The sequence below is a fragment of the Ictidomys tridecemlineatus genome, chromosome 12, assembly GCF_052094955.1.
Source record: "Ictidomys tridecemlineatus isolate mIctTri1 chromosome 12, mIctTri1.hap1, whole genome shotgun sequence".
In the NCBI taxonomy this organism is placed as follows: domain Eukaryota; kingdom Metazoa; phylum Chordata; class Mammalia; order Rodentia; family Sciuridae; genus Ictidomys; species Ictidomys tridecemlineatus.
In genome coordinates, this window is record NC_135488.1 from 21,773,259 (window position 1) to 21,792,419 (window position 19,161).

Sequence of the window (19,161 nt, forward strand, 5' to 3'; positions counted from 1 at the left end):
TTAGCTGGAACTCGAATGTGGAGCAGGGCTCAAGAATGACTAGGAAATACCTGGGCCCGAGAAAGGTCTCACTCTGGACCAGGAGCTGGGTCCAGCCAAGGTTTGCACACTCAGGAGGAGTTGGGGCTGAGACTCAGGTGAACGCACCCCAGCCAGCTCTGTCCTGCAGGGATACCTGCAGTGGAGTGAGCCAGAACTCTGTGCCCTCCCTGCACGGACCTGTCACTTTCCTCTCAGGTGCCCTCTGGACTCAGGGCTTCTTCCCTGGTGCTGATTAGCTACATAAAATCCAGACCACTGATTACAACTAAAGGAAGGTTTTTTGTTGTACCAGGCATATGTACAAAAAGCAAAACAATACCTACTAACTGAAATGATTAAAATAACTAGCTCTGTTGAGATTTGTCCCACCCTGGGGACAAGCCATTGCTAGGAAATCAGATTGAGAAGTTTAATTAAAAGGAAGCCCTTGGATTAGATCACAGACCAGACAGGCAACAGCAGACACGCTGTTGGTGTCACATGGGGATGTTTCTGAGTGTGATCCAAGTTAAAGAGCCAGGAATAGAATATGGGCTGGCAATGACACTGGCCATGCCACCCAGGGCCTAAGGCCCCTGCAGCTGTCTCCCACAGATGAACACGTGCAGTTTCTAGCTGTTCAGTCTTGGTTTACTTTGAAAACAGCCATTTTCAAAAGGAACAAAATCCTGTCAATATGGCTTTATGGATGCTCAGTTGTTTAGACACTTCAAGAGGAAGTTTGGTATTGGATTCCCTGCTGATGTCTGACCCTGGATCATTTTCAGTTTCCAAGTTTGGTGTGTGTATGTGTGTAACTGGTCATGTAGGTTACAATCTTTATTTTCAAAATATAATTGCATTTTGGGGTCCCTAACCTAGCAATTTATCCTACAGATATAGTGGCACTCACACTCACTGTTTTGTAGTAAAAAACTGTGAAACCAACTAAGTGTCTCTAAATTGGAGATTGGTTAAATACATAACAACCCGTTCCAGCAGGGGAATGAGGTATAGCTGGGTCAATATAGATGGAAATGGGCATAACTGTGAAGTAATGATATACTTCATATTTGCTTATAAAAAGAACAGATAGATACCCAGCACCTCAAAAGCATCTTACCTCAAGCCAGTATCATGAAGTGAATGGATATGCACTGGAAAAGCTGCCCTTAGAACAGGGGACAAGGATGTATGTGTCACCAGTGACCTTTTTCTCAAGGTATCATCAATGACAAGGGAAACCACAAACAAAAATTAGAACAATATAAAATAAGAATTGTTTTCATAAGGATGATTATTTGAAAACTTCAAAAGAATTAATTGAAAATCCTGTTTGTAGAAATCAGTAGGCTTCATATATTCAAATTACCAATTGGAAAAAATAGGGAGAAAATGATATGACTTAAATAGTAACCAGAAAAGTTTAGTCCCAAATGCTCAAATTAGTACTAATTAAAAAAAAAAAAAGGAGCATTTTTGTGTTTTTCAGTTGAGTACAACATTTAAGACAAAGTCAAAAGCCATTTAAGACTATGAGTCTGAGTATAAAGCAAAACTTTTTAAAAACTTCTTCACAGCAGGAGAAATATTTACTAGTCCAGAGAGATGACACATTGGGACAAATATGTGTGCCTCATATACAAAGGACTCAGATAAACGAACAAGCGGAGCGCAAAGTGGGTGGAGGACAGAGAACACAGAAGAGCACACATGTGCTATAACACATGTACACGCACTTGGTCTACCCATCAGAGAAATGCCAAGGAGAGTGCCAGCAGGGATGGTCTCTCACCTGCCAACTGGCAAAGGCCAGAGCCCCATCTGTGCTGTCAGGGAAGGTGGGAAAAGGACATTCACAGTCTGGGGAAAACCCTGGGGGGCTACCAGCAAACACAGATTCAAAATTTTAAGTGCAGTCACCTTTGACCCAGCAATTTTGCTTCTAGGAATCCATACTACAGATATGCCACAATCAAATATCACACAGCCACTAAAAAGTATGAGGCCATTCTACAGTTACATTCCTGATCAGATATTAAGTGAAAAAAAGCAAAATGATGCTAGTTCTATTAAAAAAAATGCAGTTTTTAGAACCAATTTTAGAGATTCACACATACAAAAAATGGGCCATGGTTGCCTCCGGAGTCAGGGACATGGGAGCTGAGAAGGGTGGGAGGAAGCAATTCCCCTGTGCTCCTGGATGGTGTCACCTCAGATTTGTTTTTCATGGTGCTAAGGACACAAAGGGAGGGTGGAGGAAGCCCAGTGGGGTTACAGGCCCTCCCAGGTCCTGGCTAGGAAAGGCTAAGTTGGTCCAGTGGTCTATACAGCTCATGAGAATTCTCTTCAAGATCTGAGATTTTTTTCCATTGATGGTACTTTGAAGTAATAGGATTAGAATGCATAATTCATAGATAGCAAACAAAAATGCACCATAAAGGACATGAATGTCTGTCTGCCAAGGGGGCCGGCAGGTCTGCTCCATAGGGCTTGCCACTTTGTCTATTCTGCTGGATAATTTAATTAAAATTAAGTCACATGGATGTATTTCGTGAACTTTATTTTTAACAAACATTTATATCAACAATACATCTGGAAGAACATCAAGGTTCAAAGAAAGAGAATAGTATTTACAAAATGATTTCTGGGAAAGTGTCCACAATTAATTTTATTTTCTCAAACGCTTATATTCCAAGAGCAGCACAATGAGCCTGTTTCGCAGGGTCTTGATTTTGTTGGAATAGTGCTGTTGAAACAGACTCTTCAGCTTTTGCCTTAGCAAATCCAAAGGTGGAAGGTGATGGCAGTCTGGGATATTCAACATGGTGTGAAAAAACTCATCCCACACGTCCAGATGAGGAAGCCTGCAGAGAGAAAGTACCGGCCACGGATGGAACGCAGCCTGCTCTGGCCCTGACTGCCGCAGGTGGGTAGTGAAACAGAACTCTCACCTAAGAGCACTTGGCCATCAGGAGTGGACACATCCAATCTATCCCACATTAGAGAAATTAAAGTTCCAATTGTCTCAACACACCTGGCTCCCAAAACAGGATTTAAGATAAGCAGTCTTAGCAATAACTCTTCAGTGAAAAAAAATCTATTTTAGTTTTTAAAGGAAATCTATCTGTGCTGGGTGTTGTGAGTGCATGGAACCCCAGGGGCTGGGAAGCCTAAAGCAAGAGGATCATGAGTTAGAGGGTGGTCTGGGTAACATAGTGCTACCTCTCCTCATTAAAAAAAAGATCCATTTGATTTTGGCTCCTGTGTCTACCATACTGTCAGCATCTTGTGATCTGGACACATAGTTCTAAGGAGCCCAACTGCACATGTGCCAGACCAGGTGGACAGGCCGTCCTACTCAGGAGAGAGCTGACTGAAGAGCTCCGGCTACTCTAGTGGTTAAAGTCATCTAGAGGAACTACAGAGCACAGAAAGATGGCAGCAGGGACATGCAGAGGGCTGGCTTCAGGCTTTCCTTTACACAAGTGGCCAGAGGTGGAGACCTTCTAGATGACCATCTGGTCCTTCCATTATGAGCAAGAGGAAGCATAAAACACTTGTCAGATATAATGGCTCATTATGCAGAATAAGACATAACAGTTACCAAGTTTTCTCCAGGGACTGAACCTAAGCTTCACTATGTATGGCACAGGCATTTTATAAAATTACTGCCAATTTTCTTTTTCTGCTTTGGAAGTGAGTAGGGAAGGCCAGGGGAATCGCAGTTGAAATTATTCCCAGAAGGTATATATGCACAGAAGATTCCATTTGGCTGCGCACAGAAGATGAGTTCACTTTTCTGTATGTTTTAAATATATCTCAAAAAAGTTAAGAGAAGAAAGTGTAACTGGACAAGGAACAAGCATGTAACCAATACTTCCTACGCATTTCCTTGGCTTCTTACAGGAAAGATCTGAGGAAGGCAGGATGAGTATTATTTGCATCTCCACACACAAGAAAACAAGCAAGCACAGCCCTGAGGCTCTGGGACACCTGCCTGGGCGGGATGCCTGTCACCACCCAGGAGCTCCCAGGGGTTCTGTGAGCTACTGGCTAAGTGGGAAGCCCTGTGACCACTCCCTGCCCTGGTCCAGCCTTGTGCTGTGCTCACACTGCCTAAAGGATCCCCTTCTGCCAGATGGAACCTGTTACTGCCCTAGTTATTCTCTTCCCGCTGTAGCCCGATGTCGATACCTACCTTCTGAAAAGACCTTCAGGCTACCAGACTCCTCCCTCGTTCTTCACCCTCATGTAGGTCCCCAGCAGAATGCAGTACACCGTGGCTGCCACTCCAAAGTAATCCACCTGGCAAGAAAGTGAGGTCCCATGACTCATGGCGATGCACACGTGATCCCATCACCATGTGCTAACATAGGCAGCAAGCTAAGTCACAGGAGTTTATCTTTGAAGAATTCTGGAAGTTGATTTCTGGTGGATGAGGATTCAAGCAGCAGGAATGCTGCTTCTCAGTGAGGTGAGCAAGAGGGATTTCACTAAAATTCAATGCCAGACAGTCCTAGTGACTAAGAGACTCAGAAATTCAGGTACACCGAACAGAGACAGCACTGGAGCTGAGCTGGTTGCAGCAGTGGTGATGGTTCACCAGATGGAGGGAGAACACAGAGAAATACAACAAGGAGGTGTGCTGTGAGAAAACCTGAAATCAGAAAAGCAGCCTGCACTGAGCTGATGCGGAGGTGATGGAAAGTGCTCTGTGTTTCTCAAACAGCCACGGGGAGCTGAGGCGGGGAGCCTTGAGCCTCCAGCGGCAGTTCCCGCTGCTGAACAGGGAGAGCAGCGCCAACACTGCCACGCTCTCAGGTGAGCGCCCACCTAGGGTCTAGGCCTAGGGTCTTCCTAGCAGAACGTGAGGGAAATGGACACCAGAATTGTACCCAGGGGGATCCACATCAGAAAAGCGAAGGAGAGCTGAACTCATCTTCTCTGTGCGTCTGGTGCTCACATGACCAGCTGAGGAGGGTCGGGACTCAGAACGGATGTATGTGAAGATGCCTAGGGATTAAGCCTGGGCAGGCACGTTCACGGGCGAGAGAGAGAGAGAGAGAGAGAGAGAGAGAGAGAGAGAGAGAATATGTGTGTGGGGGGGTCTGTATGTGGGGTGTGTGTGTGTGCAGGAGGGGTGGCTCCCCTTCCTCAAGAGTAGGATTTTTGTGAGGCTCCTGAGATTCAGATCCCTTGACAGAGCTGGGCAACTGCCATGCATTAGCAAATACTACCAAACAAAGTCCCCGAGGCCCTGTTAGATCTAGGCCACTGGGCCCCTCATAAAACTCTGCGGCAGCACCCCTGGAGTGCCGGGCCTGTGCAGACAGACTCCAGCTGGGAAGAAGGGAGCTGAGAACGGCTTCAGCCAGCTTTAGTCTAGGCCACTCCAACCAGCCACTCAGGAGCAACACCAAAAGTATAAGGATTTAACAATCCCAGGTGCTGCTGGCCCCCTGTATCATAGCCCAAGAAGAAACAAACACGGGTGGGCACAGCAGTGACCACACATTCTTGTTGAATATTTTGATCACCTCAGTGGAGATGATTCCTTCTTCTTCTTCTTCTTCTTCTTTTTTTTTTTAATTAAGAATCTTTTCTCTTTTTGGGGAGTGTGTGTGAGAGTTCTTGATGTGAGAGAGTTCTGATTGGTTCATGGACATACACACATATTTCTTTCTTTCTGTTTTCTTCTCATTTTTAGCATGTTTTTAATGTTATTTTTCCTTGCCTTTTGAGGATTAGGGCTTGGGGTTCGTATATTTTGGTTTTGTTTTCTTTTCATTGGTTTCTTTCTCTCTTCTGCTGACAGTCAAATTCTCTTGTTTTCTTTCTCTTCCTTCCTTAAAACCATCACCTGCTACATCTCATCTTCTTCCTATGTTCACTTTTTTGAATTATAAACACTTTGACCTTCCTATCATGTTTTCTTTTCTCTTAATTAACTGTATTTTACCAAATTTAGCACTAATTGGTTATATAACTCCTTTACCACCATTAATGCTGTTGTAATGATTACTGCTGTGGATGACATAATTGGCACCTGTTGTTTGCTTTATTGCCAGATATAGTTCATGGCTACTTATTTGTTTGGCAATAGACCACACCATTGTTTTTTGTGGTAATTGACATTAAATGTCATAGTAGATATTTATTTTAACAGAAACAGATATCTACTTTAATGCTGTCTGTTGTTTGCATCAGTTGTTACTATTGTTTGTTTTACCTTATTCTGAGAGATGCTGGGAATCTACAAGGCACTACAAGTTCACAGGGTGGAGATTCTGCTGCTGAACTCAACTCGGCGACAAGACAGCACATCTTGCTCCATGCACATGACAAACATCAGCTATACTTTAACACAAAGAATAGAAGAAATAAAAACTCAAACTAATGATCAGGCTCCGAATAGAAATGGCTAGGGGTTGTCCTTCAGGTCCCACTACAGACATCCACTGTTATACCAAAAAAGAGAATTAACACAGAGTCTGTGGATACCACATCTACAAGGGTGTCTCAGTCTAGATAACTTGAGGACACTTTGGCAAGTAAAGACTAAGCCCTAAAAAGGCCTACATGTAAGAGTGGCAGAGAAATCCACCCCAACAGATGTAAAAAACTCAACTTAGGAATACAAGAAAAATGAAGAAAACAAGATAACATGATACATCCTAAAGTTCATAATTCACCAGCAACTTACTCCAAAGATACTGAAGTGGATGAAATATCAGATAAAGAATTCAAAAGAATGATTATAAAAATGACCAATGACTTCCAAGAGAACACAGAAAAAACAGAATGAATTAAGGAAATCAGTACAGGATATGAATGAGAAATTCAACAAAGAGAGATAATAAAAAAGAATTAAACAGAAATCTTAGAAATAAAGACATAATAAATCAAATAAACTGTCCAGCTAAAAATCTCTCTAACAGAGTAAAAAATTCTAAGGATAGACTCTTAGAGCTGGAAGACAAAGTGGCTAGTCTTGAACATTCAGATAGTGTTAAAGAAAATACATACTGACATTCAGAATAGACAACATTAAGAGACCAAATTTAAGAATCACTGGAATTGAAGAGGGTTGTGAGAATCAGGCTAATAGGATGGATAATCTTTTCAGGGAAATCATTATATTATTATTAATATAATAATTTGGAAATTATTATAACAGAAAAATTTCCAAACCTTGAGAATGAGATGGACATCCAGATATAGGAGGCATTCAGAACCCAAATAGACATGACTGAAAAAGAACCTATCCATGCCATAATATAATTAAAATGACTAACACAGAGAACAAGGATAAAATTGTAAAAGTCTCAAGAAAAAAAAAAAAATCAGGTCACATTTAGAGGTAAGCCAATCAGAATCACTTCTAATTTTTTAACAAACTCTAAAAGCCATAAGGTCTTGGAATGATGTGGTCTAAATTCTGAAAGAAATTAAATGTCAACAAGATTGCTAGAACCAGCAATACTATCCCTCAAAATTGAAAGAGAAATAAAAACCTTCCAAGATAAGCAGAAACTAGAAGAATTCAATACTACTAAACCGGTAATACAAATACTCCACAGAATAACCAAACCCCAGAGCTCACAATTAAACAAATCTCATTGGAAGGGTAGCTCTAAGCAAATGAGAAACAGGATCAAATTAAACATTATAAACAAATCAAAATGGCAGGAATTAATAAACATCTCTTTATAATAATATTGAATGTAAATGGTTTTAACTCTTCAATTAAAAGACATAGCTGGTCTCCCATCCAAGTACTAACCAGGCCCGACCCTGCTTAGCTTCCGAGATCAGACGAGATCGGGCGCGTTCAGGGTAGAGGATAGGAAAGGTAGCAGAATACATCAGTCACTAGTATGGCATTATGTAAAAATGTGAATGTGTAACCTATGTGATTCTGCAATCTGTATTTGGGGTAAAAATGGGAGTTCATAACTCACTTGAAACTATTGTTCGAAGTATGATATGTCAAGAGCTTTGTAATGTTGTAAACAACCAATAAAAAAAAAAAAAGACATAGCTGGCAGAATGGATTAAAAAGCAAGACTCAATTATATGTTGTTTGGAAGAGACACACCTTATAGGCAAAGACAGGCTGAAAGTAAACAACGAAATTGATATACCATGTGCATGGAGCCTGAAAATAAATAGGAGTAGCTACTCTATATCTGACAAAGCAGACTTCAAACCAAAATTAATCAGAAGAGACAAAGAAGGTTCATATTGGTAAAGGGACAATTCAGCAAGAAGATATAACAGTAACAAATATTTATGCTCCAAATTGGGTGCAACTAATTACATAAAGAGATACTACTCAAAGCCTTAGTAAGACCCCAGTACAGTAACACTGGGTGATCTCAACACAATTCTCTCACCATTAGATAGGTCATCAAGACATAGACTCAGTATAGACTCTTAGGACCTGAAAGATTATAAATCAAATGGACTGAACAGAGATCTATAGAGTATTTCATCCAACATCAGATGAATATTTTTGACCATGGTTCATGGAACCTCCTCCAAAGTAGATCATATTTTAGGTCACAAAGCACCTCTTCGAAAATACCAAAAAAAATAAAAATAAAAATTCTTAAATAAGAATAGTGATAAAACAACAACCTGTGGAATACTATGAAGGCAGTTCTAAGAAAAAAATTTAAAACCAGCCTAATGATATATCTTAAAGCCCTTGAAAAATAAGAATGAACCAATTCCAAAATGTGTAGGAGAAAACAATTAAAATCAGAGCCAAATCAATTAACTTGAGAATTAAAAAAAAAATTAGAAAGGATCCATGAAACAAAAACTTGGTCCTTTGAAAAGATAAACAAAATTGATAAGCCCTTAGCCAAATGAACCAAAAGAAAAAAGAGAGAGGACACAAATTCACAAAATTAAAGATAAAAAAAGAGAAATCACCACACATGTCAAGAAATCCAGTGGATCATTAGGGACTATTTTGAAAACTTCTTCTACTCCAATAAATTGTAAAACCTAGAAGAAATGGATACATTTCTAGACAAATATGATCTGCTAAAACTGAATCAAGAGAATATAGAAAACCTAAACCCGCCAATAACTTGTGATGACAAAGAGCAGTAATAAAGTCTTTCAACAAATAAAAGTCCAGGACCAGACAGATTCTCAGCTCAATTCTACCAGACCTTTAAAGAACTAATGCCAATGCTCCTCAAATTATTCTATGAAACAGAAAGGGACAGAACGTTTCCAAATTCATTCTATAAAGCCAGTATCACATTCATACCAAAATCAGATAAAGACACATCAAGGAAAGAAAAGTGCTAATCCTTCCATGGGGAGTCCGTGGCTACTCTCTGAATATACTGTAAGACCTTTGGATGGCTGAAAAGAACAGACTGAACTCTCCCCTTCCCCTGCACTCCAGGAGATGCCAGAACAGCATGTGGTCTGATATACTAGACCTGACTCCCGACCTTTCCCCTCTATCATGGGCTTCTGGAAGCCACAGTCCTCACTTGGTAACCAGGTATCTGATTTTATTAATCCAGGTTCAAAACTTTACATTTATCCTATTAAGTATTCTTTATATTTGTCATCTGTATCCTAATTTGGTGAAATTTCTGAAGCCTTTTAGGATAATAATGATCCATTTCTAACACTGTTTGAATCAGGTCCTGCACCTGAGTTTCTGTGCCACTCTCACTGTCAGAACCACCTGCCCACTTGCAAGACATGCGGCTGATTCCCCTGGGGGCAGTGGGGTGGGTCTCTCTATTAACCATGGCCATAAAGAAAACCATTTGCTCTGTTTTTATCTCCCAATCCAAGCTGGCTCCATGTGGCAGACTTTCGTTCTGAAGGGTTCACAGATCATTAAATACCTTTCCTAGGGTCAAACTCAGAACATATCTGCTTTCCTTCTTGTGAATAATAAGAAAAGTATACTCTTCAGGAACAGAGTTTCATCCCTCCCTTCCCCTGAGCCTTAAGTCCCATCTCTCCTTTACTACCTTCTCTCTCTTTGAATGCTACAGAGTCAACCCAGGACCTCATGCTTACTGGGCAAGTGCCCTACTTCTAAGCCACGTTCCTGGCCCCCATCTCTTCTTCAACTGTGTCCAAGAGACCAGTTCAAACTAACGAGATTCCAAATTCATTTTGAAAATCTGGTAGGTACAACAGAGGAAAATTTTCCAAACCTCTTACTTTAGGTCCGTACCTGGTAGTTCCATGGTTTGTTACTGAGCATCTCAGTACACTGGAAGCCAGATGTTTGACATTTTGCTGTAAAGGCAGTTCCTTTTGGAAAAAGTTTTATATCTATACTCTGACCCAGGTCAACAAGTGCCAAACCAGTAGACAAATCGCCATCTTCATCGTTCTGTTCCAAAAACCTAGATTAAATACAATTCAGGACAGGAAATGAGCACAAATGACAAAGGGCTGCTAGATGTTCAGGAAAGAACCCTGTTCAGAGGTCCACACTTGCCTGTTTCCCAGTATGAAATTGTCTGGCTTAATGTCTCCGTGAATGATCTCACAGCTGTGGACGTGTTCAATCATGTAGAGCATCCTGATAGCGAAAGAGATGACGAGAGCCTGGGGCATCACTTTTTTGGGGGTATTTTTGTAGAGGTTAATGGCATTCTAGAAACAATGCAAATGGTATCCTGAGTTGGATGAGGATTAATGAAATTTCAAGTCAAGGACTTTGCCCCTGTTTAGCACCCCAACTAAAGCTCTAACCAGAAAATATATGGGTAAGGCAAAAACCAGAAATGCACTTAAATTCATATCCATATTATAAAAACAGAACACTTACTAATAGTGTCCCATAGCTGTAGAGATCTCCTACCAAGATGCTCCCATTCTGGAATAAGTGGGCAGAATAGAATTTGATAAACATGTGGTGCACAGCTGGCTTTAGTCTCTCCATCAGCTGGGTAGCAATGTAGAATTCCCAGAGGTTGGCAGACTTCTGGACCTACAAGCAAAACCAGGTATGTGTTATTTATATCCAGAGTCACATTCTGGAAAATAGTATCCTAATAAGGGACATGAGAAAGCAATGACATTATGATTTGTTCTGCAGAAAGCAATTCCAGATCCTCATAGTATTGTTGTATTTCTTAATTGCTCAATAAAAACATCACTGTCTTAAAGAAAAAAAAAAAAAAGAGGCTGAAAATCATTTCTCTACAGTTCAAAAATGTATTTGCACCATTTACCTTTAAGACACATTTCTGTTTATTTTTGGTCTCATTCACATCTCCCTGGGTAGCTTCATAGACTTGGGCGAAGGCCCCTTCTCCAACAAGGTGATTGACGTAGACCAGTGAAGAACCTGGGAAGAGATAAATGTGTCAAAATGACAAAAGGGCTCAAAATATTAAGGACTTTATCCAAATGAAGAATTTGTAAAATTTTCTTTGTACTTGAATTGCTTTCATAAATAAAAATGGCCACAGTTGCTTGGGAAATGTTTTACAGGCTCAGATGAAAGGAAGTAAATACCTGCAACAAGAGCCCCCTTACCAAGTTCAGGGCAGCCTGTGGGGGTCACTAAGGTGCGTGGGTTTGGGCACTTAGTGCCTCCCCATCAAGGTTCTCGCATTTTAAAATGAGCAGTACCTGTGCTGCCCATCTTGCAGGCAGATGACAGGAGAAATCCTCCCTGAAGTGATACATAAAGCTTTTTGAAATAAACACGTTTTACAATAGGATAAAAATAAAAAAGACATCTTGACCAGGCTCCAATAGCTGGTGCTGCTCTCCAGGCTTTGCAACGCTGCTCAAGGGTGACAAGAAGAATAGAGATGCCGGAAGGTCAGCGAAGAAAGGCAAGGGCCCAGTGAACAAATCTGGGGCAACGCTGAAAAGAAGTGGTCCGAAGGCAAAGATCAGGGCAAGCTCAACATCTAGTCTTGTCTGACAAAGCTACTTATGACAAACTCTGTAAGGACGTTCCCAACTCCGAGGTTCTAAGCACAGCTGGGGTCTTCCAGGGATAAGGACTTGTGGTTCCTTGGCCAGGGCAGCCCTTCAGGAGCTCCTCAGTAAAGGACTTTTCAAACTGGTGTCAAAGCACAGAGCTCAAGTAATTTACACCAGAAATACTGAGATGGAGATGCCCCTGTTGCTGTGCAGATGCACTAGCAGGTCCAAGCAACTGTGCATTTGGAAAAATAAAACTTTATTAAAACAAAACAAAAAAATTAAAATAAAAAGGACAAAATAAAACTATAGCAACATTTGTAATAGACAATTTAAAAAACTTAATTCAACTTTTAATTTTACATAGTTTTTGATTGATAGAAAAGTGGCCAAGAAAGCAGAGTTTCTGCATCCCCTAGCCCACATGGCTCTTATGTCACAGACAAGGAACCAACCGAGGAGTGCTGCTGCTGACTGAAATCCACACTCCCAGACTCACTAGTTTTTCTGTGTTTCAGGATACATTATATTTAGTCATTCTATCTCCATGGCTACTCCTAGCCTGTGACATGTCTCAGACTTTTCTTGTCTTTTTTTTTTTTTTAACTGACCTTGATAGTTCCAAAGAGTACTAGTCAGATGTCCTTCAAATTGGGCTTGTTTATATTTTCCTTGTGGTTACACTGGGGTTATTGATTTTGGAGAAAAAGACCATGGTGATGTTGCATTTGATTCTTAAAAATTCTAAAAATAATCCTCCCATTCAAAATCAAATATATATTTAAAAAAAAAAAAGATCTGTGATTTCCAGTCTAGCACATAAGCAGCTTGAAAGCTGTCACTCCACTTTTATGGCAAGAAAGTAACTGGACAACTGAAATTCAACAGCTCTTCTTGAACTATTAAAAAACTGAGATCAGAGGGAAAACTGCTGCACCCAAAGTGGGGAGATGGAGAGGAAGACATAGAGATTCACAGCAGACACCACGCTGGAATTAGCAATGGGAAGGACAGTACCCCTCAGATTATCTAAGAAGATGACTCTCGGTTGTTTGGTGCACGCCTGCAATCTCAGCGACTAAGGAGGCAACTTAGTGAGACCCTGTCTCAAAATAAAAAATTAAAAGGACTGGGATGTGCTCAGTGATAAAATGCCCCTGAGTTTAATCCTTAGTATAAAAAGAAAGTCTCTAGGGAACCTTAAAGGCAACAGGGAAGACAACACAGCTTAACTTCTAGCCAGATAAAGGTTACACCAAAGCCTAACTATCTCAGTTCCACTTACACAGTCCATCAGGTCTGGCCAGCAACAAAATTGACAAGGCATATTAAAAGACAAAACACAGCTTGAGGAGGCAGAGCAAGCACTGGAAATGGGCAGAGATTTCAGCATTATCAGACCAGGATAGTTTTTAAAATTGTTATCAATGTGCTAAGGATTCTAACAGAAAAAGGAGACAATTTTCAAGAACAAATAGGTCAAATAAGCAGAAAGAAGCAAAAAGAAATGCTAGAAATAAAAAACCCACTCTGTGCCAGAAACCAAGAACGTCTTTTAGTAGACTGTACACGGCCAGGGAAAGAATCAGTGAGCTCCAGGACACCCTAAGAGGAAAACTGAAATGTAAATTGAAAAGAAAAAAGTGTGAGTTTTCAAAAATTCAAGACCAACACCAAACCACAGATCCTGGAATCTTAGAGAATACCAGGCAGGACAGATAGAAAAACCTACACCTAGGCACATCACAAAGAAAATGCAGAAAATCAAAGACAAAGAAAAATTTGAAAAATGCTACAAAATAGAAATAGCTATAAAAAGAGCTTACTTCCGGAAGAACAAGGATAAGTACATCAGATTTCTCCTTAGAAACCACACAAGCAAGAGTGTGCAGTACAACATTTAAAGGGCTGAAAGAGAAAAACCACCAGCTAGAATGCTCTACTTCATGAAACTATCCTTCAAAAGTGAAGGATAAAGACTTTCTTACACAAAAATGGAGGGAATCTGTCACTGGTAAACGTGCACTGAAGGAAGATAATATAGGCCAGAAACTTAGACTCAAAGAGTGTTAAGTAAAATACTTGATGTTTCTTATTCTAAATTATCTAACAAAAACCCATTTGTTCAAAACAATAGTGTCCACCTAGTGGTGGCATACCAGTGGATAAGTGAAACCAATGGCAGCAATGACAGAAGAGGTGGGCAGGAGGGAGGGAATGACACTCCTGTCGCATGGTGTGGGCCCTGCTGTGAGGGGGTGACGTGCTATCGGAAAGTGGACTTGGACTGGCTCTGAGTGTATATATACTGCACACTCTGCAGAATCCACTTGCAAATGTGACAAAGATAATATTATTGATATGCTGAGAGAGGAGACGCAACAGAATATGAAATAATTCAAAGCCAAAGAAGGCAGAGAGTGGGGGAAAAAAACCCACAAAGAACAAGTGTAATGACTACAAAACTAACAAATGAAATATGAGTCCAGCTATATCAATAATCACTCAGAACACCAATGATCTTCACCCACCAATGAAAACACACACATTGAAAGTATAATGACAAATGCAGATTAACAGTTAATAAGATATAGGATGCTAACAGTTATCTCAAGAAAACAGAAATAGCTGTATTAATTCCATACAGCAGATTTCAGATCAAGGAAAATTAACAGGCATAAAAGGGGCATTACAGAATGAAAAAGGGGTTAATTCTACAACAGGACATGCTGTGTATACATCTAATGAAAAGAATGTGAAAATATATGAGGCATGCATTGATAGAAATGCAAGCAAAATGGGTGACTTCACTATTACACTTGGAGATTCCTATATCCTTCCATCAGAAATGGACCATTAAGGGGCTCAGGATGTGGCTCAACTGGTAGAGGGCTCGCCTGGCATGCGTGAGGCACTGGGTTCAATCCTCAGCACCACATAAAAATTAAAAAATAAATATATTGTGTAAAATATAAATATATTGTCCACCTAAAACTAAAAAATAAACATTAAAAAAAAAAAGAAATGGACCATTAAACAGAAAATTGGATCTGAATGACATTTACAGAATATATGACATTCTCACACTGACTTGGAACATTCACCAAGACAGACCACATTGTGTGCTGTAATATACACCCTCACAAATTTAAAATAATAGAAATCATATAATGTCTGCTCTCAGACCACAGTGGAATTAAACTGGGGATCCATTAACGCAGACAGCTGGAAAGCCCCTACATCTTGGGAGATTAAACACACTTCTGAATAACACATGGATTGAAGAAGTCTCATGAAGGACTTAGAAAAGAAGAAAGAGTATATAACTAAAAATAACACATTTTAAAAAAGAATTGTTTACAAAAAAGTAAAAATAAAAATAACAAAAAGAAAAGATATAAAATTAATGATTTAAGGTTCCACCTTAGGAACTTAAGAAAAAAGAACTAATTAAATGTTAACAAAAGAAAATATTATGAAAGAAATCAATAGAGAAAAATAAGAAAACCCCCAAAATTGTGTTTTTGAGAAGATTAATAAAATTGATAAACATCAAGTCAGGTAAGCTAAGAAAAAAAAAAGACACAAATAATGAGAAATGAAAGGCTCATGGACGCTAAAGACATAATAAGAGAGTATTCAGAATATAATGTTCACAAATGAGAAAAACTTAGATGAAATGAACCAATTCCTTGAAAGACAAAATCTATCAAAGCTCATAAAGAGAACTAGATAATTGGAATAGTTCTGCATCTATTAAGGAAATTGCATTAATAACTAATAACCTTCTAAAGCCGAAAGCACCAGGTTCAGATGCACTCACTGACAGATTCTATCAAATCTGTAAGGAAGAAATTATAGAAATTCTCTATAATGTCTACCAGAAAATAATGGTAGAGTATACTTCCTCATTCATTCTATAAGGTCAGCATTTCCAGGTTACCAAAACCAGATGGAGATATTATAAGAAACACTAAAGACAAATACTTCTCATGAATGTAAAAATCTTAACAAAACATTAGCAAGTAAAATCCAACAATGTATACAGTAAGTTATATACCACGACTGTCTTAGTCTGATTTCTGCTGCTATAACAGAATATTATGAACTGGATAAATTATAAAAAAAGAGATTTATTTGGCTCATAGTTCCAAAAGCTGACAAGTCCAAGATTGAGGGGCTAGAACTGGGGAGGATCTTCATGGTCCATCCTAAGATGGTAGGAGCATCACATGGTGAGGGTGAGGCGGGAGATGGCCTGCCAGAACCCCCAATACAACTAACCCACCCAGCAACAATGGCCTCAGTTCAATCGTAAGGGTATGCCTTCATGGCTTAATCAACTCTTAAAGATCCCACCTCTTAAACTGTGACAATGGCAATTAAATTTAAACATGACATCTGAAGGGGACATTCAAACCATAGCAATAATCCAAGAAACAAGGATAGTTTAACATCTGAAAATCAGTTAACCTGACCCATCATACCAACAGGCTAAGAATAATCACATAATATAATCACATGATCATATTAACATATGCAGGAAAAACATTTGATAAAATCCAACATCCGTTCATAACAATTCTGAGCAAACTAGCAACAGAGAAACTTCAACTTGATAAAGAACATGTACAAAACCTATAGCCAGCATCAGACCTGATGGTGATACACTACATAGATGCAGCCCCAAGGTCAGGAATGAGGTGAGGATGTCTCTTATCATTTCTATTCAGCACTGTACTAGAATTCCCACCTAGTGCAATAAGACATTTATTTATTTAATTTTTTTTTAAAAAAAGAAAGAGTGTGAAAGTGAGAGACAGAGAGAGAATTTTTAATATTTATTTATTTATTTTAGTTTTTCGGTGGACACAACATCTTTGTTTGTATGTGGTGTTGAGGATTGAACCCGGGTCGCACGCATGCCAGGTGAGCACGCTATCGCTTGAGCCACATCCCCAGCCCAGCAATAAGACATTTAAAAAAAATAAGTATACATATTGGAAAAGGAAGAAATAAAACTATCTTTCTTTATAGATGACAGGACTATCTAAAGAATCAACAGTAACAAAATCTCCTGGAACTATTAGTGGATACAGAAAGCTTATAGGACACAAAGCATATATATAAAATACAATTACTTCCCTATGTTCCTGAAATACACAATTAGAATGAGAAATTAAAAAAACAAAGAATACTTAGGTAATAATATATATTATGTAACAGATCTATATGAGAAAACCTAAACTCTGATGAAAGATCAAAGGAAATTTAATTGGAGAGATTTCCATGTACAGGGATAAGATTCAATTTTGTCAAGATGTCATCTCTTCCCAACTTGACTAAATGCAATCTCAATAAAAATCTAGAAGTTATTTTGTGAACACCAACAAACTGATTCTAAAGTTTATATGGAAAGGCAAAAGACCCAGAAAGTCAACACAATATTGAGATGGAAGAAGGAAGAAAAGGGCTGACTTCATCCCACTCTGAGACTGACCATAACCCTGTGGTGCTGGCAAGAGACAAGCAAACCCATGGGAAAGAGCTGAGTCCAGAACAGAACCACACAGACTTAGAACTGCTCTTGGGCAAAGGATCAAACATGAGAAACAGTCTCTTCAGTAAGTGGTGCCAAGCATTCAGACATGCACAAGTGACAATGAACCTAGACACAAACCTTATACCTTGCACAAAGGTTAACTCAAAATGGAGCATAGACCGAAACGGAAAAAATAAAACTATAAAACTTCTAGAAAAGAATACAGAAGACTACTGGTGCAATGAGTTTTTCGATGTAACACCAAAAGCATGACCTGTAGGGAAAAAAAAAACCTGATAAACTGGACTTCATTAATATTAAAACTTCTGTGCTTTAAAAGACACAATTTAAAAAAAAAAATAGAAAGACAAACCAGACTGGGAGAAAATCTTTGCAAAACAAGTATCTAATAAAGAACTGCTATCTAAACTATTTGAGAAATTCTTGATATTTAACAATATGACAATTAAAAAATGGGCAAAAGATCTGAACACATAGCTCATTAAAAGTATGCAGACAGCAAGTAAACACATGAAAAAATGTTCACTCTCACTAGTGAACATCACTGTTGTCACCCTGAAATAGTGATACTATTGCACACCTACCAGAAGGGTAAAAACAACAGCAAAAGCCGCGAGGGTGTAGCAGGGAGTTCTTGCTCACTGCTGATAAAGACACAGATGGTATGGCCACACTAGCAGAGCTTGGCACTTTCTCATATAAGCAAACACTCAGCCCTCTGTATATGAGGATCCAAATCTATAAACTTTTTTTTTTTTTTTTAAAGAGAGAGAGAGAGAGAATTTTTTTAATATTTATTTTTTTAGTTTTCGGCAGACACAACATCTTTGTTTATATGCGGTGCTGAGGATTGAACCCAGGCCGCAGGCATGCCAGGCGAGCGCGCTACCGCTTGAGCCACATCCCCAGCCCCCAAATCTATAAACTTAACCAACTATAGATTGAATATGTACAAATATTTTTAAATCATTATTCCTTAAATAATAGAGCATACCAACTACTGACTCTGTACAAAGTATTGTAAGTAATCTCAAAATTATTTAAAGTATATGTTAAGTTATATGCACGGCTACCCATTTTATATGAGAAACTTGAGCATCATGGACTTTGGCACCCACTGGGTTCCTAGAGCTAGCCTGTGCAGACCTGAGGGATGAGTGTATATTCATCGAAATCCAACAATCACACTCCTTGGTATTTACTTGAATGGGTTAAAAATACGTCCATAGAAAAACCTACATACAATGTTTAAAGCAACTTTATTCATCATTGCCAAAAGTTGGAAGCAACGAGGTGGCCTTTAGTAGGTAGATGAGCTGTGGGGTACAGGGCCATCCAGATGGTGGGGACTATTCAGTGATTCAAAAAAAGGTAGCAAGCCATGAAAAGGCAAAGAGGAGCCTTAAATTCTGTTGCTAAGTGTCAGGAAATGGCCCGATGGGCTACAAACTGTAATTTCAAACACATGACATTCTAGAAAAGGCCAACTGTGGAATAAAGGGCCCAGTCAGTGTCTGCCAGGGCTTCTGGGGTGCAGAGGAAGGGGAGAAGGGGAAAGCACAGGAGACTCAAGGCAGGCCAATTATTCTGAAGTGCCCTGCAGCAAGGAGATCTGCCAAGCGTTCCAAACCCCAGAA

The 19,161-nt window shown here is 39.5% G+C and overlaps 1 pseudogene across 1 annotated transcript in view; it reads right to left on the reverse strand.

The window, feature by feature from the left end:
* Positions 1–2,567: 2,567 nt before the first annotated feature.
* The window catches only part of LOC144369107 (mitotic checkpoint serine/threonine-protein kinase BUB1-like), a 47,243-nt pseudogene continuing 30,649 nt past the window's right edge, over positions 2,568–19,161 (reverse strand). Inside the window, exons 17-22 of the transcript XR_013428558.1 lie at positions 11,256–11,371; positions 10,850–11,011; positions 10,517–10,674; positions 10,247–10,421; positions 4,223–4,329; positions 2,568–2,888 (exon numbers count right to left, since the gene is read on the reverse strand). The product of XR_013428558.1 is annotated as a mitotic checkpoint serine/threonine-protein kinase BUB1-like (transcript). The remainder of the gene's footprint in view (positions 2,889–4,222; positions 4,330–10,246; positions 10,422–10,516; positions 10,675–10,849; positions 11,012–11,255; positions 11,372–19,161) is intronic.